We start from the raw sequence: 25,564 nt of genomic DNA on the forward strand, positions 1-25,564 counted from the left end.
CCCAGAGCTTCCCGAGAGAGAGTGGGTTGCCCGTGGGCCAGCCCTTTTTGGGGTGGCCTGTGGGTCGAGGAGTGGCCTAAGTCCCCTGATTGGTGGCTTCGGGCCCTGAGCAGCCATGTTGGGCAGTTGTGAACACTTGGTCACTGTTTACCCTAGTGTACCATAAAAATGTCACATTCTATGTGTGTCAAGGCTGGGAAGCACTGCTAACTCGTGCTAAGTGTCGTATCCAGGTCCCAAGAGATACCCACACATATAACGGGGAGGGCATCGGGCCACATGGTCCTTCTCGGAAGGTGAGCACGGCTCAGTCACTCATTCCTCAAGCATTCGACCAAGTCCCCCTTGTCTCTTGGGCACCATGCTTGTAGCTGTTGGGGGCGGCTGAGGGAGACCCCAGGCTCCCAGGCCCTGGGCCCCTCCTTAAAGAACTTCGTCTCCCCGAGAGAGAGAAGCCCCACGTGGCTGAAAACCTCCCTGTGCTCCCGCTAACCAAAGCCAGGAGAAAGAGGCGCCCTTGGTTTTCTTCCTCAGGCACACATTTTTGAAGCCAAAGGGTGGATAGCGTGCTTCTGCCCCCTTTCCACATACAGGCGGATAAGCAAACATTCTCCCAACTGAGCGGCCGACCTGCTGAATAGGGAGTTGGGAACTGGGAATTCTGTGCTTTCCTTCCCGAGGTTGCACCCAGCTGATGTCACGTTCACGGCAGATGTTACAGGTAACACCTGCACATGGTACAGAATGCGAAGGATATAGAGGGTGTGCAGAGGAAAAGCGAGCTCTCCCACTCCCAGTCCTCAGCCACCCCGTTCGCCTCTCTGCAGGCGATCACTGCTCCCGGGTTCTAGCTGCCCCTTCCCAAGCTAGTCTATTAAGGCTAATTCTTGAAAAAAAAATGCATTTTATTTTGAAAAATCCCGAACCTGCAGAAGAATGGAAAGAACAGTACAATGAACACCCATATCCGAAGGCAGATTTTCAAAAGCGCTATATTTATTCAACACGCCTACCTTTGGAAAGAATTCAAAACCCCTTCAAAGATCTGAATTAATTTCACTTTATCTTAAAATATTACTTAGGAAGACTTTGCCCTCGTAGATACGTTGCTTGTTCGTCCTCCCTCCCCGCAGCCCCTAGCACCTTATCAGGGGGCCTTATTCACAGTCAGCATTTAATAAAGCGTGTGGGATTCACCAGCAAAGACTACACCATAGTTGGTAGGGCGAAGCCAGACTGCCCGGGTTCGAAACCTGCCTCTGCCACTTGACTAGCTGTGTGGCCTTAGGCAGTTACTCTTGGGGCCTCGCTTTGCCCCTCCAGAAAATGGAGAGTAGTAATCCAACAGATTTCATAATGTTGGAAGAATTCAGCTCGTGGATGGAGATAAAGTGCTTAAAATAGCACCTGGCATGTAGAAGGGGCTTCATAAGGATTGAGGAGACTTGAGACTTAAACACATTTGGTATCCCCTTTGCTTTGGTGATTGCACGGAAATCATTTGGCCCTGGGTTCACGGCCTCGAGTTTTCACCGGTAACCGCGAGAGAGGCCCAAGGAAACCAGGAATGTGGCTTCGTAATCCTTGGCCGCCTGAGGGAATTGCCTGCGCCCAAGCGCGGAGCAGAGCCGAGGCGGAGTGGCATGTCAGTGCTGGAGCTTCCCATGGACAGTTTCCATACTCACGGGGAGTTTCTCGCTGTACTTATTAAAAAGACATTTGGAGGGAAAAATCTCCCCCCCCCCCCCATTTTCTAGCCTGGCTAGTTGCTGCCCTGCTGATAGAACCATCTTTGAAGAAACAACCAGCATTTGCTTTAGGGACAGAGCCAGGAAGAACATGTCCTCCCTCAGGGAGCTCCAGGCTCACAAAGGCTCCTTTCAGGCTGGAGTCAAGGGTCAGACGGGCAAGTGGGTGTGATCCCTGGAGCCCCCCTGTCTGACAAGCGGAGAGGGTCTCATGGACTCCCAGACGAAGTTGCCCGGATGCTGTTCACATAGGAATGGCCGAGTGGTGGCTATCTTAAGAGCCAGAGGCAAGAGAGGACACAACACGGGAAAGATAAAGAAATTTGTTTCAAGGTATACTTTGCTCCGTGCTGTAAAATACTGCGCCTAATGTTAGGCTTTGATGGCTGTAATATCCGACCTTGACATAGTGGTGTTTCTGCCATATAATTTAATTAACATGTGATGCTGGCATGACGCCAGCAAGTCAAACGTTCTGACAGCTCTTGGAAGCCACACCAGTCCCTTTGAAGTTCCCCCCAGTGAACTGACACATGGAGAAACCTCCTAAGGTTGAGGACAGCCCCTGATACGGGGTACAGAAATTTAGCTGTGTTGCGATTACATTGGATGGCACTGGCCAAGCCACCTGCTGACTTGTCACGGTTCTGGAGGCCTGCTGTGGTTTCTGAGGGCCCTAACCACTGTGAGTGGCTCCTTGAGGAAGACTAACACATCTCTCATCAGGGACAACATGCGGAGGTCTCCTGTCTGCAGATTTTTCTCCAAAACATGTTTTCTTCTTCCTCAACTTTGCCTATTGCCAAGTCACTGAGCTGCACACTGGAACATAAATTAGATGAGGTTGTTTTTTTTTTTTTTTTGAGGAAGATTAGCCCTGAGCTAACATCTGCCACCAACCCTCCTCTTTTTTGCTGAGGAAGATTGGCCTTGAGCTAGCATCCATGCCCATCTTCCTCTTCTTTATATGTGGAACGCCTACCACAGCATGGCTTGACAAGCAGTGTGTAGGTCCACACCTGGGATCCAAACAGAGAACCCCGGGCCACTGAAGTGGAATGTGTGAACTTAATCACTGTGCCACTGGGCTGGCCCCAAGAGGCATATTAACTAAGGACAAATAGGACTATATCCATCCACTTGGCACATAATTATTTAAGGCCCACTACCCACCTACCAAGGCTTTAGGTGTTTCTAGCGGGGAACAAAACAGTATTTTGGCCATCGTAAAACTTCTTTTGGGACTGGCCCCGTGGCCGAGTGGTTAAGTTCATATGCTCCACTTCGTCAGCCCAGAGTTTCACCAGTTCGGATCCTGGGCGCAGACATGGTACTGCTCACCAAGCCATGCTGAGGCGGCATCCCTGTAGTTCAACTAGAAGAACCTACAATTAGAATATACGACTATGTACTGGGGAGCTTTGGGGAGAAGAAGAAGGAAAAAACTTTGTTTTACTGGAGAGAGAAATAAATGCATGAGCAAAAAATATATGTAATATTTCAAGTTGCCATAAAGGCTATGAAGAATTAAGAAGGATACAATGGAATACTACGCAGCCTTAAAAAAAGAAGGAAATCCTTGGAGGGTATTATGCTAAGTGAAATAAGCCAGACTGAGACAGACAAACACCAGATGATTTCACTCATATGTAGAATATAAACAAACACGTGGAAAAGGAAAAAAGTTCAGCGGTTACCAGGGGAAGGGGGGTGAGGGGTGGGCACAGGGGGTGAAGGGTAGCACCTACGTGGTGACAGACAAGAAATAATGTACAACTGAAATCTCACAATGATGTAAACTATTATGAACTCCATAAAAAAAACTATAAAAAGAAAAAGAAGGAAGTCTTGCCATTTGTGACAGCATGGATGGACCTCAAGGGTATTGTGCTAAGTGAAATAAGTCAGACGGAGAAAGACAAATACCATATGATTTCACTTATATGTGGAATCTAAAAAACAGAACAAATGAACAAACGAAACTCAGAGATATGGAGAACAGATTGGTGGTAATCAGAGGGCAAGGGGGATAGGAGTGGGTGAAAAGGGTGAAGGGGGCCAATTGTATGGTGAGGGATGGAAACTAGACTTATTGTGGTGATCGCTTTGTAGCGTATACAAATATTGAATCATTATGTTGTACACCTGAAACTAATATAATGTTATATACCAATTATACCTCCATTAAAAAACAAAAGAAGAATAAGGGGATAGAGAGAGATATGATGTTCTTTTCGATGGTAGATTGTGCATTTCGAGTCTTGGGTTGACAGAATGAGGTACTTAGGTGTTGTATCAGTCAGTGCTGCCATAATAATGCTGTATAACAAACCACCCCAAAATGTGGTAGCTTACATCAATAAGCACTTATTTTTCACATATGTGTTTGTGGGTCACCTGTGGTTAGCTGATCTAGACTGTGCTCAACTGGGCTTGACTCCCAAGTGTGGTTGAGTCCAGTCTGCTCCATGTGTCTCTCATCCTCCATGGACGAGTGGACTACCTGGGACATGCTCTTCTCATAGCAATGGCAAAAGTGCAAGAGGGTGGAGTGGAAACACAATGGCTCTTAAGTCCTAGACTCAGAATTTGCACACTGTCACTTCTGCTTCCATTCCACTGGCCAGAGGACATCTTGTGGCCTGACATCAATGGGACAGGGAGGTACACTCCACCTCTAGCGGGATGAATTGCAAAGTCACATGGCAGAGGGCGTAGATGCAGGGTGGGGTGAAGAATTGGGAACAGATGGTTCAAACCAAAACTATGTATCTCTAGCTATGACATTTATATATACAAATACATATATCAAGTGCTATAACTACCTTCGCTGGAATCTTCTGTTTTAGATTAAATTTAAATAAATCCATGCAATAATTACACATTAGCATGCCTGAAGTGGTTTATTATGGGACCAGAGGCTTCTGGGTCATGGCTGCCAACCTCTGGAAACCTGGGAAGATGGACCACAGGCCGTTCCAGTGCTGGGAGAGCAGAAGGCCATGATGGAGACCTTTCCTCTTGCCGGGGCTTTCTGTGCAGGGATGGTGCGTGTGGGAAAGACCAGAGGAGAACCCAGACCTAGCAAATATCCTTGCTGGCCTCTGAGCATGTCTTGGAGTGATACAAATCTGGAGTAAGATGCAGGAGGTGTCACCATTGGGCATCACGCTACTACCAACTAGACCTTTAGCTAGTCTCACTGGCAGTCTAGGACATACCTTGATGTGTTGTAGAAGGGTGTAGGTCGAAGATTCCAGGTCTTTGTTGCAGCTCCTTTCCCCCTAGTCCTGCCTTGCCTTTCTCATGCCTTCCTTGAATCATGTGGGAGGGATCCCTAAGTGTCTCTTCAGCAAGTGATGTTTAGAATGGAGCCTCCCTTCAATGCACCCTCCAGGGCTCTGCAGTCAGCCAAGTACTGGAAGCTGGCCCTTCCCCTTAGGAAGGAAAGCTCGCTGTTCAATTGATTCCGACAGCTAATGGAATCTAATCGCCTTTGCCCAAAGTGATTCCAATCAAAGAAATCCACTGTATAAAAATTCGAGGTGGCAGCATCAAGATTTACATCTTGTAAGCAGAGAGCATGGAGCGCTGGGACAGATGTTTTCATGGTGGGACCCCGTGGGGATTCAGACCATCTCTTATTCGGGAGAGTTCTGCCTCCTGTCTCCAAAGGTGTATGAGGTGATCCATCTTCTGTAACTAATCCTAGCCTAGACCTGGAAGGGGGACCAGCTGCATGTAATCGCCTCCTAGACCAGCCGCCATTGTGGAGGACAGCGGGCATTCCCGCAACTGCCACTTGGTCTCTGATTTCGCTGGCAACGTTGCTTGGTGTAACTGCGTCCATCTTGAACTTACCTGTGTCTGAACCTCCCTCGGCTTGGTTTCTTTGTCACTCTCACTGTAAATCTCCTTGCAGCTCTATCCCAGATGCCCTTCGGTGCTTTCAGTCCTTCATTCCCCGTTAGAAGATGATGATGACGATGATTTACTTTTTATTGAGGCAAAATAGCTGGACAGCAAAGCGCACATATCATGAGTGTGTGGCTTGGTGAACACACCCATATAGCCAGTACCCAGATCAGGAAACAGAACGTCACCAGCACCCCAGAAATCAGCTTGTGCCCTCTTCCAAGTACTGAGGGCCCAGAGACAACTGGGCTCCTAACTTCTAATGGCATCAGTGAGTGCTCTCTGATTTGGTACTTTATAGACACGGAATCTACAATATGAACTTTGTGGGTGTCTGCCTTCTTTAGCTCCACATTATGCTCATGAGAGCCATCCATATTGTGTGCGGGGTGGTTCATCCGTTCTCTTTGCTGTGTGGTATTCTACTGTGTGAATACACCACATTTTGTTTATCTGCTGTTCCACTGTTGATGGGCACTTGGGCAATCTTGCTTCAGGGCTCTTAGTGCCACTATGAACACTTGTATGCATGCCTTCTGGTGGACACACTTCTGCTGGGTGTATGTATTCAACCCATGAGTTGAATTGCTGGGCCATAGGTTGGGCCTGTCTTCAGCTTTAATAGATAGTGCCAGAAAGTTTTCCAAATTTCTACCAATTTATACCCCTATAGCTGAGTATGAGAGTTCTCCTTGCCAGTATTTAGAATTTTCTCTTTTTCCTTTTGGGTATTCTGGTGGACTCTATTAGATTTTAACCTCCTAAAGGGCAGGAACAAAGTATTTTTCTTCCTTGAAAATTCTCCCAAGTGTTCCCTAGAAAACCGTCATGGGGAAAATGTTAGCTGATGCCCTGGGAAATAAAAGCCTGTGGTTTTCTTTTACTTTTCAGGGAAATCTGAAATTTGGTCCTTGATCTTTAATGACAGTAGCTTTTGGAACTGAGAAAATAAAAATCTGGAGGAAGCTTCAAGCCCTCCCCCCTCCCCCAATCTGGTCCTGCTCCACCCTGGTTTCAGTAAGCCACAAGCTCACCCACCAGGCTTCCCGCTGCCCGCCCATGCCCTCCTGCCCGCTCTGCCCTTCAAGGGAGCCTCAGCTTCTGGGCCCCCCACCCAGAGTGCTCTCCTTGCTGCCTCTGACGCCCAGTTGCGGGCACACCTCTTCCAGAGACCCCCTCTCGGACTACTGCTTTCAGGCTAATCCTCCCAGTTGTCTTTGTGTTTATTGTCACAGCCACAAAACATCATTTGGTTGCTCTGTTATATCTTATCTCCTTGGTTCAGTTGTAAGTTCTTAGAGGGCGGGAACCATAGAGTCTAGCAAGGTGTTACACACGAGTTGCCCATGACCTGCTTATTGATCGCATACACTGCCATTGGGTTCTCCTCTTAGTCGTGTGGGACTGGAGAAGACTTCTCGGATGTTAGGGTCCAGAAAGTCTAAATTTAATCCGATGAGTGTAGATCCTAGTGATTTCCTGCCACTGGATATGTTTTGAAAGAGAGCTTGCTGGTCTCCTCTAATTGTCCATAATAACCTGGCTGAGCATCAGGGCCTGTTGGCTGCTCACACACTGATTGCCTCACTGTCGCGTGGGTGTCAGCATGGAATGCAGAGTCCTGACCCCAGGCCTGGAAAGTGTGCCTCAGTCGGCCTGGGATGGTCCTGGAAATCTCTATCTTTAACGCTCGCCGCAGCTGACTCTGATGCACAGCCAGGTTTGGAAACTAGTTGAGTCTGAAAAGAATGTTCTCTTCTAAGAAGTAAAAAGATGTCAGGGGGCGCCGTGAAGACGGCAGGGTATAATGTTTTGGATTTAGAGGGACAAGATTTGAGTTTCAACTCTTCCACTTCCCAGGTGTGTGACCATGAGCAAGTTCCTCAACGTCTGGAAGCCTCAGTTTCCTCTTCTGTGAAATGGGAACAGCACCATAGATCTGTTTCAGTGCAACAGATTACCCCAGATTTGTTGGTAATTTACCAACAGTTACTTCACCACTTAAAACAACTGTTTTATTTTGTTCACAATGCTGTGGGTCAGGAATTCTGGGAAGGGCTCAGCTGGGTGGTTCTCTCCTGGGGCTGCGGTCAGATATCAACAGGGGCTGCAGCCATCCGAAGGATGTCCAAGATGGCACACTCACGTGACTATCAGTTGATATTGGCCATTGTCTGGGAGCTTGGCTGAGCTGTTGACTGGGGCATCTACCTGTGACTCCCCAGCATGGCTGTTGACTTCTTTCTGACTTCTGCCACAATGGATGCCCGAGGAACCAGGAGGAAGCTGCATGACCTTTTTCTAACTTAGCCTTAGACATCTCACAGCATCACTGCTGTGGTGTTCAAGCCAGTCATGAGCCCACCCAGATTTCTAGGAGCAGGGGCATCGACCCCACCTCTTGGTGGAAAGAGTGTCAAATAACCTGCAGACGTGTTGAAGACCGCCACTGTATCTCATGGGGTTGTTGCGAGGATTAAGTGAGATGATCTCTTTGTAGTGCTGGACAGATGTGAATGCCCCTCCTTCTGGTTTAAGGCCCAGGAGCTCACAGGGCAAAATCAGTGCCGGGTGCTAGGTTTCCACTTGCAGTTGTTCATGTCTGCTGGGCTGTAGGGATGGGGTGAAGGGACAATCTTTCTTGGTTTCTAGTCACTTCTGGCCTTGGGATAGTTAGTACTGGGCAGCAGTGGGGCACCTTCTGATTTACCAATGGGAGTTGTCGGATGCATGGGCGTTGGATCCACAAGGTCTCCCATGGTTCCCTGAGACCCCCTATCAGCCCAGCCCATGTCCCTGGGCTCAACTGGAAGCTTCTTGGGCTCTGAATGGGAACACCTGGCTGAAGACATAATGTCTTCAGGACAAACACCCTGGGGTGGGGCCCTTGGGAAGCCCATTTGTGTTGGGGTGGTGAACCGAGTGGCAGCTAAGAAAACACAGGTGGCGAGTGACTATTGTGGACGTGGTTCTTCCACCTCATGTTCAGGAGTGAGTCCCTTCTCTGACCCAGCTTTCTTCACCGCAGGCCTGAAAAGAGTCCAGGAGCTGAGGAAAGGTCAAAGGGAGACCCTCTGGGCCCGTTCTCGGGCTCCCAGGGGAAGGTGGGGGAGAGGCTGCCTTCCGGAGCTGCATTTGAGGGTGCCTCAGCATTAAAAGGGAGGCGAGGCTCCAGTTGGTGCCAGACTGGTTAGGATTTGCCCAACAGCGTACCCTGGGAAGGCAGGACCAAAGAGGGGGGAGCTGTTCTGTGTCTGCTACAATTTGCTGTCATTTGGGAAGGGCGTGGTTGAGAGCTCGCTCGAGGAAGGGGCCCCTTTACCCCTCTTGCTCACACTCTTATTCTAGAAAAAGGCGGTGAGGCCTGTGTTTGGCAGTCTGAGGAAGCTGCTCTCTCTGGTCCTCCTGCTTTTCCTTCTGGGGCTTCCTTCACCTCCCCCATCACCACCACTAGCCTCATGGTTGGGCAACCGTGTTGTTCAGAGCAGGGCAGTGTGAGGCTTGATGCCGCACAGCAATGCAACAGTTTAGCTGCCAGAGCTCACAGTGGGCTCCTGCTATGTGCCTGACACTGAGCTAAGGGCAAGAAATGGTCCACAGCCTCCAGGATGCTGGCTGGGGAGCACAAGTTGATGAGCACACAGCATGGGCCCGAGTAAGTGATACATGTGTCAGCACCTTAGGAATCCATGGGAAGGCAGGTCTCGGAGGACTGGGGAGGCCAGGAGAGGGCTCCTGCACTGAGTAACTAGGCTAGGCTGGACTGCGGGCTGCCCATCCTGTCACAGCTCTGTGCCTCAGTTTCCCCATCTGTAACACAGGGGTAACGAGGTGCCCCTCTCAAAGTGTCGCCATGAGGATGAAATGAGGGGGTGTGGATAAGCACTCAGCAGGGGCTGGTCCTAGTCAGCCCTTAATCAGGTCAGTCTTCACATGTTAGGGGTTTGCATCAGCAGGGGCCAAGGAAGGAGGGAGGGGCGCCTGGGGAATTGCCCCTGGGGAATTGCCGAGGGAAGATGGAGATGGAGTCATGGAGAAGAAGTCAGCAGGAGGCCAGAGGGAGAGTGGTGGGAGGGACAGCCTGCTCCAGGGGTGGGTTCTGTACTCCTTCCTACCCCGGGTAAGGACTGGAGAGCTTCTGCCCCTGCCCTACCCCCACCTCCCCAAGGCCTCCCAGCTCCTCCCCCCTCCAGACTGTTTCACCTTCTCCCTGAGGCATTTCCTGGCAGCTCCACCCAAGGTTCTTTCTTTTTCTTACATACCTGGTCTGGCCCCAGCCCCACCACCGAGGTCTAGCCCCCCATTATATGATCAGCTCCTCCTTTTCTACTCACTGGGGCAAACAGCCCCTTTCTCCTTAAGCGTCAAAACTTAGGGGAGAGGAAAGACCATCAGTTTGGAAGTCCAGGCCCACTAGCTTTGTGACCTTAGGAGAGCTACTTAACCTCTCTGAGTCTCAGTTTCCTCATCTTCAAAAGAGGGTAGTAATTGTGACTAGTGGCTTGTTTTGACTATACTTCCATGAGGATTAAATAAGAGAATGCATTAAATATGTACCTAGTACTTAGTAGATGCTTAATAAATGGCGACTATTTCCACAGTGATTCTACAGCTGTGTATCTGGAAGGTGTCTAATTAAAGGACATCCAGGGATCTGACTGGCAGAGGTGGCCACTTGTTAGAGGGCAGATAAAGAAATGGAGGTCATCCTCTTCCTTGATTCAGGGAGCTCCCTGCCCCCTTTACCTCCTGAGAGGTACCCTGTGTGTACCCCAGAATTTAAAACAGCAGGCGCAGACACAGTGCTGGGGCAACCCAGAGGTAGCTGGGAAGCCTCGAGAGAAGAAACAATTGTGGATAAAGGTTTTCGGTGAGCAAGATTGGCCCTGAGCTAACATCTGTTGCCAACCTTCCTCCGTTTTTTTTTTCTCCCCAAAGCCCCAGTACACAGTTGTAAGTCATTCCAGTTCTTCTATGTGGGGCACCGCCACAGCATGGCTTGATGAGCTACGGTATGTAGGTCCATGCCCAGGATCAGAACTGGCAAACCCCCAGCCACTGAAGCAGAGTGCGTGAACTTAACCACTCAGGCATGGGGCTGGCCCCTGGATAAAGGTTTTTCCCATTTAATGGAGTACTTTGCCCAATATTCACGAAAACATATTTGCTTCTAAAACTTTCAGATGGAAACCTTCCTACAGTATGTTTCTATGAGATGTATCAGTTTGTTGTTGCTGTGTAACAAACCACCCTAGAACATAGTAGCTTAAAACAACAGTTTCTCCTTCCTCACTCTTGGGTGTGTTGGCCAGGTTGAACATGCAGCTTCAGTCAGCTAGAGGACAGCTAGGGGAGGCACAAGATGGCCTCACACACAGTCTGGCAGTTGGTGCCCGCTCTCAGCTGGGGGGAACTGTGGCTCTCCTCCCTGTCACCTCGCATCCTCTAGTACACGAGACTGGCTTCCTCACAGTGACATTTTCAGAACTGCCTGAGAAGGTGAAGCAGGTGGCTGCAAGGTCTCTTAAGGGCTTGACTCAGAAGTCACACAGGATCACTCTGCCACGTTCTGTTGGTCAGAGCGAGTCACCAGGCCAGCCCAGATTCGAGGGCAGAGGAGATCGAGTCCACCCTGTACTCGTTTGCTTGGCTGCCACAACAAAGACTGTGCGGCTTAAACAGCACAAATGTACTGTCTCAGAGTTCTGGAGGCTGCAACTCCGAGATCAAGGTGTCAGCGGGGTTGGTTTCTCCTGAGGCCTCTCTCCTTGGCTTGTGTCTTCACGTGGTCATCCCTCTGTGTGTGTCTCTGTGTCCATGTTTCCTCCTCTTATAAGGACACCAGTCGTATTAGATTAGAGCTCACCCTAATGACCTCATTTTACCTTAATTACTTCTTTAAAGCCCTATGCCCAAATATAGTCACATCCTGAGGTAGGACTTCAACCTAGGGGTTAGGATTTCAACATATAGATTTTGGGGACACAATTCAGCTCATAACACACCCCCTTGGTGGGAGGAGCTGCAAAGAAGTCGTGGCCATGTTTAACCTACTACAGGAGATGACACGGTGCCCACCATAGTAAGTGCCCAAACGTGCCAGCTGCTAGTAATACCATATCTGCTATTTTATTACCTGCCCCTTGTGCGGTTAGTGAGGACAAACTCCAACGACAGGCCTTAAACTCTCCAGACTCGCTCTCTCCAGCAGACACACCCCTTCCCCCAGGCACCACCCCTAACACATCACTGCTGGGCCCCCCAACAGGCCACAGGGACCTGGCCTGCCTTTGCCACCAATTTTCCTGCTCGCTCAGCTGGCCTTGAGTGGGCTGTGTGGGCAGCTTCCTGGAACAGGACAAGCCAGCCTGGCCCTAGCTGCCTTTATCACCGCCACCCCTCCACGCCCCCATGTAAACCCTTCCATCTTCCGTCTGACCTGACGCTTCCCTCAAGGTGCCTGGAGGGTCTTTTCCAGGGCAGTCTCCCTTGAGAGCACCTATACTCATTCCCATGGTGCCTGACTTATACATTGGGGGTGTTTAATAAGTGTTTGTAGAATAGGATTGATCTCAGAGATTTCTCCTATCACAGCTGCTCTGGTGCTCATTCCTCCCCTCTGAGGCCTCTGCTCCTTCCCCCGAATCCATTCCACAGCTGCCCTTCCTCACCATGTGGCACCCTCAAAGATGCGGGGTTTTGACGTTGAACCTGACTTTTCCCTGTTGTGGATTGGTGGAATGCTGGTGCTGGGGAGGGAAAGCATTTCTGCTCTCTCTGAACCTCCTTACACACACACACACACACACACACACACACCCCAGGAAGCCATCCTGCACCCCTGCCCGCCTCTCCACCCAGGCTGTGCCCCTGCACTTCCAGAGCAAGATAAATGAAGGAAAGTAAGACACAGCTGCAGGTACAGCCACCCCAAGAGAAATGAGAACGTGTGGAAGAAAACAAGGAGAAATGGCATGGAGTTCGGAGACGTCAAGCTCCAGATTACTTGCGGCTCTGATGGGCACGCAGCACAGCTCAGGGACACAGTGGGGGTGGCAGCCCAACAGAAAGGCTGACAAAGCCACCACCCACTGCCAGAGCTGTGACTCTGCGGGGCAGTCAGACTTCAGTTCCATCTCTGAACACCGTTATGAACTGACAGTGAATGTGCAGAAACTTTCACCAAAAGACGTGCTTCACTGACGGCAGCGTCCCTGCCGACTCTGCGCAGCCCCCTCCATCCACAGTGCCTTGGTGGAGGGTCCCCGAGACCCTTTCTCAACCCCCGTGCCCGCCCCTACCACCGCACACACAGCTTGGTGGCAGGCCAAATATGCTACCTCCATCCAGAAGGGGAAGTCACCAGGGATTTCAGGAAAGGGCCAAAATGGGGATTTCTGATCCCCGCGGTTCTTTTTTTTCTTAAGTTGCTGCTTGGCCCTCAGTGGACGTCTTGAAACCTCTATAAAGGAAGGTCAGTGAGCGTCCGAGACTCCCAGGCCTCCGAGTTGCCCCGGGGCCCAGCAAAAGGGTCAGATGTGCTAACTGCCTCGCTGTGGCCAAAAGCTCCTGCCGTGCCGAGCAGTGTCGCTAAGCCAGAACGGATTTTCCAAACAGTCTGGCTGTCAGTCCGGCCCGAGGCAGCAGTGAGTAGTGACAGGCTAAGTGTGACGCTGGGCTGTGGGCCTTTTCAACGAGCACACTCTGCTTCTCTCTGAACTCTGAATTGTCTGCTCAGAAATAGAAAACATCTCTGCCTTGGTGGTGAGGGATCTAAGCCCTGGTGACAGGGGAGTTGAAATTCTTGGGACCGGCGGCCGAGGGCTGCTAAGAATATCCAGCCACAGAGCTGACCACAGCCAGTTAACGCCCCACGTGGCGGCTTCCGTGGCCCTTCAGGCATAAGAGGAAGGAGCTTACTAGGCAGCCGGTGCTCATGACGTCCCACAATTGGAAGCGTGTAGACACAGAAGTAAAGAATAAGGTAAAGTGACATTAAAAAAAAAAAAAGCCCTTCCAGCCCTTAAGAAATATATAATGTGAGAAGGGAGGACATGGACCCGCCACAAGGGACTTACTGTATGTTACAGAGCAAAGCAAAGGCAACCATACCAAAGGGACCGGTGGTGAGCCACCTCCCATGAGGCTGGGAGGCTGCAAATGCCAACAAGCAAGCCCACCCTGGCTTCTCGCAGCCAGCTGGGGTGCATCTTGTGGCCTGGTAGCTGGTGGCCCGATGGGGAGCCCAGGACACGCGGGCCCTCCTGTAGATCTCAGTTTCTGCATCTGCGAAGCAAGGGGTTGGGTCAGTTTCATAAATGTTTTTCGCCTCTCAGACCCTCTGGAACTCCGATGCATGCACCCCCAGGAAAATGGACACAGGCGCTGAGGCCACCATTTTTGTGCCACGTAAAGGGTTGCCCAGCCCCAAGCAGACCATCTAAGGATCTCAAGTGAAGGTTCTGAGGTCTTGGTTTAGGGGAGGGGGTGTTATTGGAGGTCTGGCGAGGGCTGGGAAGATTCAAAGAGAAAGCGGGATTGAAGGAGGGGCAGAACTGAAATATGTACTCCTTCATTCAACAAATGCCATGAGCGTCAACTGTGCGCAAGCACAACGGGTGCAACCGCAAAGAAAACACAAGGGGTCTTGGGTCTTGTGGGACTGCTATTCTAGCTGGAGAGACAACCCCCTCTGATCCGGCCTTAAAGGCTGGTGTCCTTCTCTTCCTCAAGTAGTTCAAGGTCAGTCCTACTTCAGGGCTTTTGCTTTTCAGCTGCCTGGGGCTCTCTTTCCCCCACACTCAGACAGCTGGTCCCTTCTCAGCTCAAAAGCCATCCCTGGATGAGGCCTCACTGGCCATCCTGGCTAAAGATGCCCCTCTCTCTCACCCCTCGCAGCCACACTGCCCTGGGTCATCTTCTTTGGGGCACGTAGCATCATCTGAAATTATCTTCTTCTTTTTTTAAAAAAATTTTTTTTTAAAGATTGGCACCTGAACTAACAACTGTTGCCAATCTTTCTTTTTTCCTGCCTTTTCTCCCCAAATCCCCCCAGTACATAGTTGTGTATTTTCAGTTGTGCGTCCTTGTAGTTGTGGCATGTGGGATGCCACCTCAGCGTGGCCCGATGAACGGTGCCATGTCGGCGCTGAGGATCCAAACCGTAGAAACCCTGGGCCGCTGCAGCGGAGCACACGAACTTAACCACTGGGCCACGGGGCCGCCCCCTGAAATTATCTTCTTTATTTGCTTTCTTTTTATGGTCCATCTGCCATAGGACAGGGACATTGTCTCTCCGGTTCTCCACAGTGCCCTGGCACCCGGCACAGTGCCTGGCACAGAGCAAACACCTGTCAAATGTGCAAGGAACCCAATGAACTAATATAGACTTCACAACAGACTGCTGTGAACCGTGAGGCCTGTGATGTGGGGTAGGGCAGGGTGGTTCGGGAGGTGCAGCTGGGGCACTAACCTGGTTCGGGGAAGGTGTCCTAGAGGAAGTGCTGTTTGAATAGAGCTCTGAGTGGCTAGGCAAAGGGAGTGGAGGGAAGCTGCATCTGGGCTAGCTTCTGGGAAGGCCCCGATGTGGGAAAGGACTAGAAACAGAAGCCGGGAGCAAAGGTCTGAAGAGCAGGGCCTGGTGGGCTGGCTGAGGGTTTTCATCTTTATCTCCACACGGAAAACCATGGGAGCGCCATTGCTCGGGCCACACGAGCTGCCTTCCCTTCGCGCTCTGATCCCTTCTCCTCCTCCACACTCTGGGCCCCCTGGAATCCTGGGTGTTCCTTACACACAGCGGGCACTCTTCTGCCAGAGGGCCTTTGCACTGGCTATGCCTCTGCCTGCAGCTCTCTTCCTCCGGAAATCCTCTTGGCTCACGCTCTCATCTCCTCAAGTCTTTGGTCACATCTGACCTTCTCAAAGAGGCCTCCCCACCCCCCCACCCCCCGTGAATTCTGGAACCCTCTCCCCACCCTCTGCCCTCCTGATGCCCCTTCCCTGCTCCCACTGTTCCCAGAGTGCTGTCTACCACCCAAGGTAATTTTATGCTCTGTTACCTTTATTGTTTATCATCCATCTCTCTCCTGCTGGAATATAAGCACCTTGAAGGCAGGTATCCGATCTGTTCCCCAGGGCAGGCTGAGGGCCTGGAAGTGCACCTGGCACCCGGTAGCGGTTGGTATCCTGGGGGGCGGTTGTTGCGTTGGCTGCTGTGTGGGAAATGGACTGCAGAGGGGCAGGAGTAGATGAGGGGGACCGGTTAGGAGGTCGTTGTCATGGCTTAGGCAAGAGCTTGTGCTGGGCAGGCGCTGGATACAGAGGGGATGTGTGATTCCTAGAGCTGCATAGAGGATTTGGGGAGGGGTTAGGCCGTCAGAGAGGTCAAAGGCGACTTCCAGGTTCCCGAACTGAATTTTCTGCAGAACTGCATGTTATGACCAGCTGGATGGGGGGACCAGGGAGAAGAAGCACGGCTAGAGGAAGGAAGGGTGAAAGGAGTTCCTGGAGGGGAACGTGCGCGCACAATTGGAGAAAGGCTGGGCCTGTGTCAGGGATGGCCAACAGTCCACTTTGGCTGGAGTGGAAGGAAGTTCCTGCAGAGGAGAGGAAGAGAGAGGGAAGACAGGATGGGGAGCCTGGCTATCTGCTGATGCTGCCTACCTTCCCCTCTCCCTCGGGAGTCCTGGGCTGTGGGCAGGGCGGCTGCGAAGCGGCACTGTGAACCCTCAGGGTGAAGATGGCGCATGTGGCCCGCGCGTCACTCTCTTATGGAGCAGAAAGTTTGCTTCTGTTCACGTGGTTTTAAACTGTGCTTCCTGGCTGTCTCTAGAACAACCTCACTGCCCTCCCCTCGCGCCCCGAGTGGTCCCCTCTCCTGCAGCCAGGTCTCCTGTGCAGAGCTCGAGAGCGGCTATAAGCCTTACTCTTCCCCAGTCTGTTTATGTATTTTTTAATTTATTGTATTTTTTATTTTGTTAACATTTTATCGACGTGCAGCACGCAGACAGAAAGGTGTATAAATCCTAAATGTACAGCTTGATGAATTTTTACAAGCTGAGCACACCCGTGTAGCCAGCATCCAAATCAAGGTGCAGAGTATGCCCAGCCCCCCAGAAGTCCCCCTTGCGCCCCCTCCCAAGGGGTATGCCCCTCTCCATTGTCCCCCTTCCTCCACGTAGCCCCTACACTGGCTTCTGACACCTTCGATTGGCTTGGCCCCCTTTAAAACTTGATGTAAATGGAACACTATTGTGCACAGTCGTTTGAGGCAGACTTCTTTTGCGGAACGTTTCATTTGTGGGATGCGTCCTTGTTGCTGTGTGTGCTTGCATTTTCAAAACGGTCTCCCAGCAGCCTCCCACGTGCGGCAAGTCTTGAGGGCTGAGCTTCCAGAGCCCTGTCTGGCCGGTGGAATCCTTCGAGAAAAACTTGGAGAAGCCCTAGTAGAGGCAGAAAATGATATGCTAAGCAGTGTGCTGGGTGCCGCCAGGGATCAAAAAGGGGAAGTTGTGGTGCGAAGGGAATGCAGGGGAGATGAGACTGGATCTAGAGAGTTGGCCGGGTTCTAAGAGGGTCTTGAACTGCAAGAGGAGGAAGGAAAGTAGCTCACTGAGGGAGGGAGAGAGAGGTCTGGAGGGGCGTGACTTCTTGCCTCCCCAAAGGATATCCTCCATGCTACCCCGCCACCCTTCAGGAAGTCTCTCTTTAGCTAAAGGTTGAAGGGGGTCCTTGCCTTGGGGGAAGAGACAATTCAAGTTCCATTGTCCCAGTGTCTGGGAAGATTTTTCAGTGTGGGTGTGTGTGAGAGAGAGAGAGAGACAGAGAGACAGAGACAGAGAGCGAGAGCGAGAGAGGGCGCGCACTTCTTGGGAACCCATTTCTCAAACAGTAATTCCTAGGGAGCCCCATGCCAGATGGGCAGTGCTGGCTTACGCCTGCATGCTGGCGGGTGGGGAAGGGAGGGAGAAGGGGTTGCGAGGGAGGAGGAGTCCTCAGAGATTGGCAGAGGCCTTTGAGAATTTCAGAATTCAAAGTCCAGAGAGGGTGAGTGACTTGCCCAAGGTCACACACCGAGGGAGCCAGCGTTAGAAACCGGATCTCTTGTCCCCTCCACCATTCTTTCCATTTCTGTGGACCGCTCCCTCACTTTACAAAGAGCCTAGTGTTACCACTAAAAGGGCAGAATTACCTCATTTTTGAAAGGCGTTATAAATTCAGTCCTCCTATGTGGACTGGGGCAAAGGTGTGTGAGCAGGCATGACATTATAACTCATGTCCCACTTCTATTTATCTTTGCTGGGTTTTGTGTATCTTTGGAAGCAGCCTTAAATCATTACTGGAACAAAGTAGGGAGAAAAATAATAATATATAATTACAAATGAGGAACAGACCATATGATCCTATTAATTGCCTCGCCTGCCATCCTTAGTTTTGGTATTTTCAGAATAATTAAAAGATTAGGCTTCCACTGGTGGAGGGGGTAGGTTACCACTGAATGCTAATCATACCCCCTAAGTCACATCACCGACTCCAGGAATGGCCCAGTGCCACCTGCCGCCTGTGACGCTTTCTGAGTAACACCGAGGGCTGTGCTCCAGTCTCTGAGTATTTACTCTCTTCTGAGGAGAAACTCTGGCAACGGCTGTAAAATAAACCCCAAAGCAAGGAAGAGGCCGAGGAGAGGAAATACTCGCTGGTGCATTAATCATAGTCGTCAGACCTAGAGCAGAGGACAGAGGCTGGTTCGAGGAAAGACAGAACCTAAATTATCTTGGAGATTGATCTTCCCTCCTCCTCGCTCCCTCTGCCAGCAAGCAGGTCAGGAAGGTCCCCGCGCAGCCACTGACACTGAAAGGGCGAGGACATCCGCCCACTGGCTAGTGTGGTTTGTCCAAGAGAGCAGGGCTGGGCTCTCCGCACTCTGTCACAGGGATCCTACCAGAGCTGTTGCTCGCCCTGAACGGGCCTCATCTTGGAAAGCTACAGAGGAGAAGAGGCATCTCAGAGGGACCTGCTGGACACAGTCGGTGCTGTCATGTCCTCCGGGGACATCGTTTGCATGCCAGGATGCAGTGAAGACCATTTCCTTCAGATCCCAATAAAGCACCCAATTATGATGAGCCGGTGGAATTGGCAGAGTAATGAAGCTGACCACAGGTGCCAGGAAAGTCCGAAAGACAGCGCGGATAAAAGTTGGGGCTCTAGGAATCAGGCAATGAGTGTCCAGGCAAGCGGGCACGCTAATTATCCTCTAAGCCTCAGTTTCCTCATCTGTGAAATGGGGAAATAATAGTACCTTTATTATAGGGTAGCTTTCTCTATGAAATAAAATTATTAATGCATATAAAGTGTTTAGAATTGTGCCTGACTGAGAGTAAGCTCTTACTAAATCCTAGCTATTCTTCTAAAAGTTGAAAAAAGCTAATGACTCCTAGCCCCAAATCTCTAGAGCTGTCCAGCTTCAGAAGGGCTGTGTGGTGGCTTCTTCCTTTATGATCCCTTCCCTGCGCCAGCTCTCCCCATGGTAAGAGCAGAGTCATCTTTATGGAAGCTCAAAGTAGGAAAAAATGTTGCCCAGAAGTATAAGATTTCAAGGTGTTTATAATCCACTTGTTCTGGGGAGGAAGTCTTTCCCTTGAACTTGGCCCTACACTTTTTCAGAGCTTACCTGGGAGGAAGGCAACTCTTCACTCAGATGATAAATTCTTAGATTCCCATGGTGAACGTAACGGATCAGCTGAGACCTGCTGATCCCAGAAAGAGACAAACTCCTTTCGCGATATTTACTGCAGTTGGTGAGTTGCCAGGACGACCCCAGAAGGACATGATTGGAGAGCTGTATAGGATCGAATCCCAGAAATAGTTTAAGGTGTGAGGGAACAGTGCATGCGTGTGGGAGGCAAGCAATAGACTCTACTGGAAAGCGCCCAGGTTTGGGGTCAGGTAGAAGCCCCGTGGCTGGATTAGCTATGTATTTTGGGGGCAATTGTAAGAGCTTTAGTTTCCTTAACTATAAAATGTGAATCGTGATACTTAACCCATAGGGTTATTTTGGGGCTTACGTGAGGTAACTTGGAAATGTACCTAATACAGTAACTGAAAAGAGTGAAGGTCCTTAATAAACAGTAGCTATTTTTATCATGTAGGGATTTGTCATCCTCACTTGCTTTGCTATCAAATGCATTGTAGCGGCACAGTTACTGTTAGAAGTCAAAGGGCATAGAATTGAGAGAACTCCAACTGCCCAAGATCAAGTGTAACCAGGACCCACTCTTCTGGTTTCTGAGGGTCTCAAGAAGCAAAACAGCTTCCATCTTTTGCCGCCAAATGGTTGGCAAGAGGCAAAGGACTCTAAGGAGTTCTGGTTTGGGCTCTGTCTTGCTCTCGGCTAGGATGTCCCTCTCTCATCTCCCGGGGATGACATTCTGCAGCACTTAGCAAGGATAGGAGGTCCAAGGCCTCCGCACAATTGTGCACACCCAGAAACCTCGGCTCCTCTGACACGGACCTGTAGCCACGCACCCCACACTCCCATGGGCCTCCCCTGGACCTCCCCAGACCATAATGGCACCTCCGGCTTCATGCTTCACTTTCCAAATTTCTTCTGCCTCAATCCTCACCAGAACGACAGAGCCACTCCCTGCCCGCCCAGCATCCCCTTTTCCAGAAGCACACGCCTACAGTTGTCTTGCTTTCTTGAACTTGGTTTCTTCTCTGGCCATGATATAGGATATAGAATCAGTTAGCAAAAAGGTATTAAGCATTCTGTCATTCGCTGATTGTTTATCAAATTTTTTTTTAGCATCTATACAGGCCAGGTACCATGCTAGGCACCATGAGATGCAGCTGCGAACAACATTATGAGAACATTACGTTTATATGTGCTCATTGCTGGACATCGATGCAAACTTAGTAGATGGTGATGATGCGCTCTGTCCTTACAGAGTGTACAGTCTTGTTGGAGAGATGACAGCCCAGGGAGAAACACTCAGAGCCTATTAAGGAGCTGACAACAGGCCTGTGTGCTGGTCCTCAGAGGGTGAGATAGACAGTGGCAAGCTACGACGTGGCAGGGATTGTAAGCCTTGTTAAGGAGTTTGGGTTTTGTTCCAAGTGCAGTGGGAACTGGTGGGGTAGTGACATGTGACATGTTTTCAAAAGACCCTTCTAGCTGCCATGTGGAGGATGGGTTGGAGGGAGGTGACAGTGGCAGCACAGAGACCAGCTGGAATAATAATTCTGTATGCTAATCCAGGCAAGAGAAGATGGTGGCCTGGCCTAAGGTGGATGTGGGACAACGGGAAGAAGTGGGCTTATTTGCTAGAACACTTGGAAGTAGAATGTTATTTTAGCCTTGCAGTGAACCAGAGGAAGGTAAGGTGGGAGATGAAAGAGACAGGCCAAGAATGACCTGTCCAGGATTCTGCTTTAAGCGCTTGAGTGGCTGAGACATTTTCTGTGATAGGGAAGGGAGTTGGGACAAAGGGCAGGTGGCAAGGGAAGAGCTTGTCCCTTTCTAAGGGACAGTTTGTCCAGCTTACTGCTGTTTCCCCAGCACCCACCACAGAGCCTGGCATCTAGTTAATACCCCCAAATATTTGTAGATTCATTAATTTTTTTAAGAGAATTCACTTTTAGGCATGCTAGAGGCAGTGAAGCAGAGTGGCTAAGAACATGAACTCTGGAGACAGGACTGCCTGTGTTTGAATCCTAGTGCCACCATTTTCCGAGTGACGTTGGGAATGTTCTGTCACCTTTCTGTCTTAGTTTCCTCATCTGTAAAATGTGGATAATAATTCTACCTACCTTATAGGGTAGTCGTAAGGATTCACAGTTAATTTAGAGCAAGTGCTTAGAAGAGTGCTGCCGGCACTATGCAAATGTTAGCTGTTGGCATGACTAAGCTGGACAGAAACTGCCAAGCGCAGAAGTCAGGTCTGCAGTTTGATATGGGGGTCTGGAACTGGGGAAAAAATTTAGGAGTCATCAGCAAGTAGGTGGTATTTAAAGCCATCGGCCTGGATGAGACTGGGGCGAAAAGGGGAGGATTCAGGCCCAAGCAACCAGTAGAGCACAGAGAAGAGTCCAGAAAGAGACTCAGGTAGGATGAAAACCGTGTGTGTGCCACATCTGGGAAGCCAAGAGCAGTTTAAGGGGGGAGTGGTCCGGGGCGTTGAGTGCTTCCAAGGCCAAGGAAGGACTGAGACCCCCCCCACCCCCACTCCTGGCAACAGGGAAATGACTGGTGATCTTGAGTTCTTTCTGCAGAATGGCCAGGGAGGATGGAGGTGTGGGGTGAAGAGTGTGATAAACGTTGTATCTAGACAGTGAAATTCCATGAACCTTGACACAGACAAGGCCCATCTCCAAGTGCTGATAGAAAATGACCTGCAAGATGTATCGATAAGTTTCATAGGTGAGATACAGAATAGCTTGTGCAGTGTTCCCGTTTCTGAAAATGAAACTGGAGGGCATGCAGATGTACAAAGAAAAGTGGTGGTAGGGGGTGCTCCCCAGGAGTGTTCAGGATGTTTACCGCACCTACAAATATGTGTCTACATTCTCCCCTACTTTGTTTTAACATAAACTGTAACATACCCAAATCGTAATATACTATATACATCCGTTTGCTCTGCACTTATGTTTTCCGCTTAACAACAGACCTTAGGGGTCATTCCATATCAGTACACAGAGCAGATCTTTATTTTTAAAATAGCTACAGAATATTTCATTGCACGTATGCAACATCAATGCCATTGCTGGATGTTTAGCTTGTTTCTAACGTTATGCTGTTACAAACAAAGCTGCATTTATCTCCAAATCATAGAATAACTTCAAACCTAGCTGATTTTTAGAGTGTACACAAGGTAAGAAAATGGAAATGCTCCATAGATGTAGACAGCTCCTTTGAGAAGTACAGCTGTGCAGGGGAACAGATAAATAGGGAGCCGAGGAAGGAGATGTGGGGTCAAGGAAGGGCATTCTGAAGATGGGAGATGCTTCAAGGGAATGAATAGACAGGGTAATTCAATAAAGAGCACATGAGTTGGGGGAGGGGGCAGCCAGGAAGAGCTTCTGCAGGGATATTGTAGCAGGTGTAGGAGGATGACAAAATTACCAGAGGAGGCCCTGTGCTGAGTGCTGTGGGAACACCAGGATGGATGGACAAAGGCCTTCAGGAAGGTTCCACTCGAGCAGGGAAGCTACCATGTTTCACAAATCAGTTGCAATATCGTTAGAAAGTCTTGATTCTGTTACCCAGGTACAAAGATCTACAAACTTCCCACTGGGGTGCTTGCTCACATAATCAGCACTTCCCTGGGTTCCTGAGAAGACGTTAACCGAGGGAGAGGAGGATGATATTTTGCTTGAAATGTGTAGATTTTCCCATAGGGATTAAATGACATGCCCTGGAAGGCTTAAAAAAAATCGGAAATAAATAAATAAAAATCCCAGGAAGAATTTATATTCCTGATGGCTTTGCTGATGGTCTTGTAAATTGTATATTTAATCAAAGGCACTTGAATGTCTTTTTTTTTTAACTATTGAAGAGCCATTTAAATGTCAACATAAGTGATTCCCTCCCAAATAGTGCTGTTTATACATTACTTCTCCTAATAGACCATAATGATTCATAAGGAGGCATTTCGCGCCTCTAAATTGTAGGCCTATTGAAATATAAATTAAGATGATAAATAATTTGACCTTACCTGAGAGTACTAAGTATTTACATGTGTCAAATACGAAATTACCCTCAATATCAGGGTCCCTAAAAAGGCAGCCTTCCTCTCTTGCTGAATTCAATAAATGAAAGGGGTTTAGAAATTTCCTTTCGAGTGTGGAGGAAAGAGTGGGGCAGGCACAAAGGAACGGGCCCGGGGACCGGCCCTCCTCGCCCCCCTCTAGACTGCCCACGGGCTGGGGGGCCGACCCTCCCGGGCGTGGAAGGCGGGTGCCGGCCGCCCCCGCGCCGCGCGCTCCCCTCCTCCCGCCCCGCCGCTCGAGTTTCTAAACATGGAGTTTCCACAGGAACTTTGCCAGGCCGAGCTCGCAGCCCTCCCGGGTCCCCGCCGCGGGATTCGCCAAGTCGGCGGCGCCGCGCGGCCTCCCCGCCCCTCGCCCCCTCCGGGGAGCTGCTGACCTGGCGGCCTCCTGCAGCTCCGCCAAGCCGCTCCGCCGGGTTCACAGCCCAAGAAGGCGCGGAGTCTCCCGGGCTCGGCGCCCCCGCCCGCCCCTGCCCGCGCCCCGGAGGGGAGCAGCTGCGCGCCCTCGGCGGGGCCCGAGCGGAGCCTGTCCGCGGGGCCTGACCGTCCGTGCGCCGCCGCCTGCGCTCGGGGCCCGCGGCTCGGCGAGCTCCCCACTCCGGGGCCGGGGCCGCGGCGCGGGGGTCGCCGTGGCGGCTGGGGGCTCGGCGGCGCGCGCTGCTGGGTGCGTCGGCGGCTCGCGCTGGGTTTTTGTTTTGTTTTGAAGCCGGGCGTGGGGGAGGGGCAGCACCTTGTCAATGAGAAATTTCCTGTTCGCAAGACTCCGCTTGCAGAGTTTCTGTCCTGCCCTTGAACTGACAAGTGGATCTCGACAGCGCGAGCCCCGAGAGTCCATCCAGCCGCGCGGGGCGCGCGCGGAGCTCGGGGCGGGGGCACCCGCGCCGCGGCGCCGAGGCGCCCGGAGCCCGGCGGAGCGGGGCCGACGCCTGCCCTCCCGGTTCCCGGGCGCATCCGTGAGCGCCGAGGCGAGCGGTGACTAATCTGCGGCTCCGGGCCTCTTGGCGTGCAGCCCGGGCTCGCCTCCCGCCCCCTTGTCCCTCCCCCCTCCCCGCCGTCCTCCCGGCCCCGCCGCGCCGAGCTCCGCCGAGGGAATCGCGCGGGCCAGCGCCGCCACCGCCGCCGCCGCCGCGTTCCCGGGAGTGTGGGAAGCGGGTCGAGGCAGGCGGCTCCGAGCCGTCTCTCCAGTCGGCCTTCCTCGACCCAGGCCCGAGTGTGCGTGTGTTTCCTTCCCCGTAACCACTTTGATCAGCGTTTTCTCAGCGCCGCCGAGGAGCCAGGGCGAACCGGAGCGTTTAACTCCCGGCGTGCCGCCCCACGGTGGGCTCCGTGGGGAGGGCGCCGCAGGGAGACCGGTGGACACAAGGGCGATCAGCTTGCTTTGGCAAGCCCGAGTCTGGAGGAGCCCGACCGTTTCCGAGGCGCTTACCCAAGCGCGGCAGGCTCTCCTGGGGAGAGCAGGCCGCGAGGCCCCGGGCGGCTCGTTAATGCTCCCGCCCGCCCCGGGGCCGCACAGCAACCCGACCTGCCCGGCGAGACGAGGTGCGGGCTTGAAAGGCCCGGCGGGCGGAGGCTTCTGGAGGGGATGAGAAGGCGCCGGGGAGACCCGCCTTCACGCACCCTGTCCGCTGGCGCGTGGACGGCTCCCGACCCAGGGTGGGGGCCTTGCGCTCGCCTCGCGGCCTCGGCTCTGGCGGCCGCTCCCTCCCTGGCCAGGCCTCGCTGGGGAGTTAATGATTGATTTACTGGCTCCGCGCGGCCGCCCTCCCAGCTATTCGTCCGAGCTGAGGAGTTGCTGGCGAGCAGCGCAAAGGCCGGAGAGCGGGGGTCGCCCGGGCAGGGAAGCCGCGCTGCCGACGGGCCCGAGCGGCCCCTTGATTAGCCCCTACTGAGCGGCTGTGGCCGCGTCCAGGGCGAACCCGCTGGAGGCCCGGGCTGGGCGAAGGGAGCATTGGGAAACGCCACACGTAAACCGGTTGGCAGCTGGTGATTATGCCGCCCGGTTTTATGAGTCATAATGGGCCGCCCGCCTGGCCCTCAACCTGCTCGCTGTGGACTCGTCGCGCCGGGGTCCAGGCGGTGGACCGTTCCCGGCCGCACAGAGGGGCATGCTCTGGGGGGCCCGGGCCGCCGAAGGCG

At 51.7% G+C, this 25,564-nt stretch overlaps 1 protein-coding gene and 1 long non-coding RNA gene across 3 annotated transcripts in view; one reads left to right on the forward strand and one right to left on the reverse strand.

Annotated features, from left to right (window-relative positions):
• The window catches only part of BCOR (BCL6 corepressor), a 115,983-nt gene that overhangs the window by 34,012 nt on the left and 56,407 nt on the right, over nucleotides 1–25,564 (forward strand). The window lies entirely within an intron of this gene.
• Nucleotides 16,629–24,140, reverse strand: LOC123282375 (uncharacterized). The gene is made up of 3 exons (XR_006522466.2): nucleotides 23,806–24,140; nucleotides 19,333–19,500; nucleotides 16,629–17,104 (listed from the first exon to the last, which is right to left on the reverse strand). It is a non-coding gene; the product is annotated as an uncharacterized lncRNA (long non-coding RNA).

Source organism: Equus asinus, chromosome X, assembly GCF_041296235.1.
Source record: "Equus asinus isolate D_3611 breed Donkey chromosome X, EquAss-T2T_v2, whole genome shotgun sequence".
Lineage (NCBI taxonomy): Eukaryota > Metazoa > Chordata > Mammalia > Perissodactyla > Equidae > Equus > Equus asinus.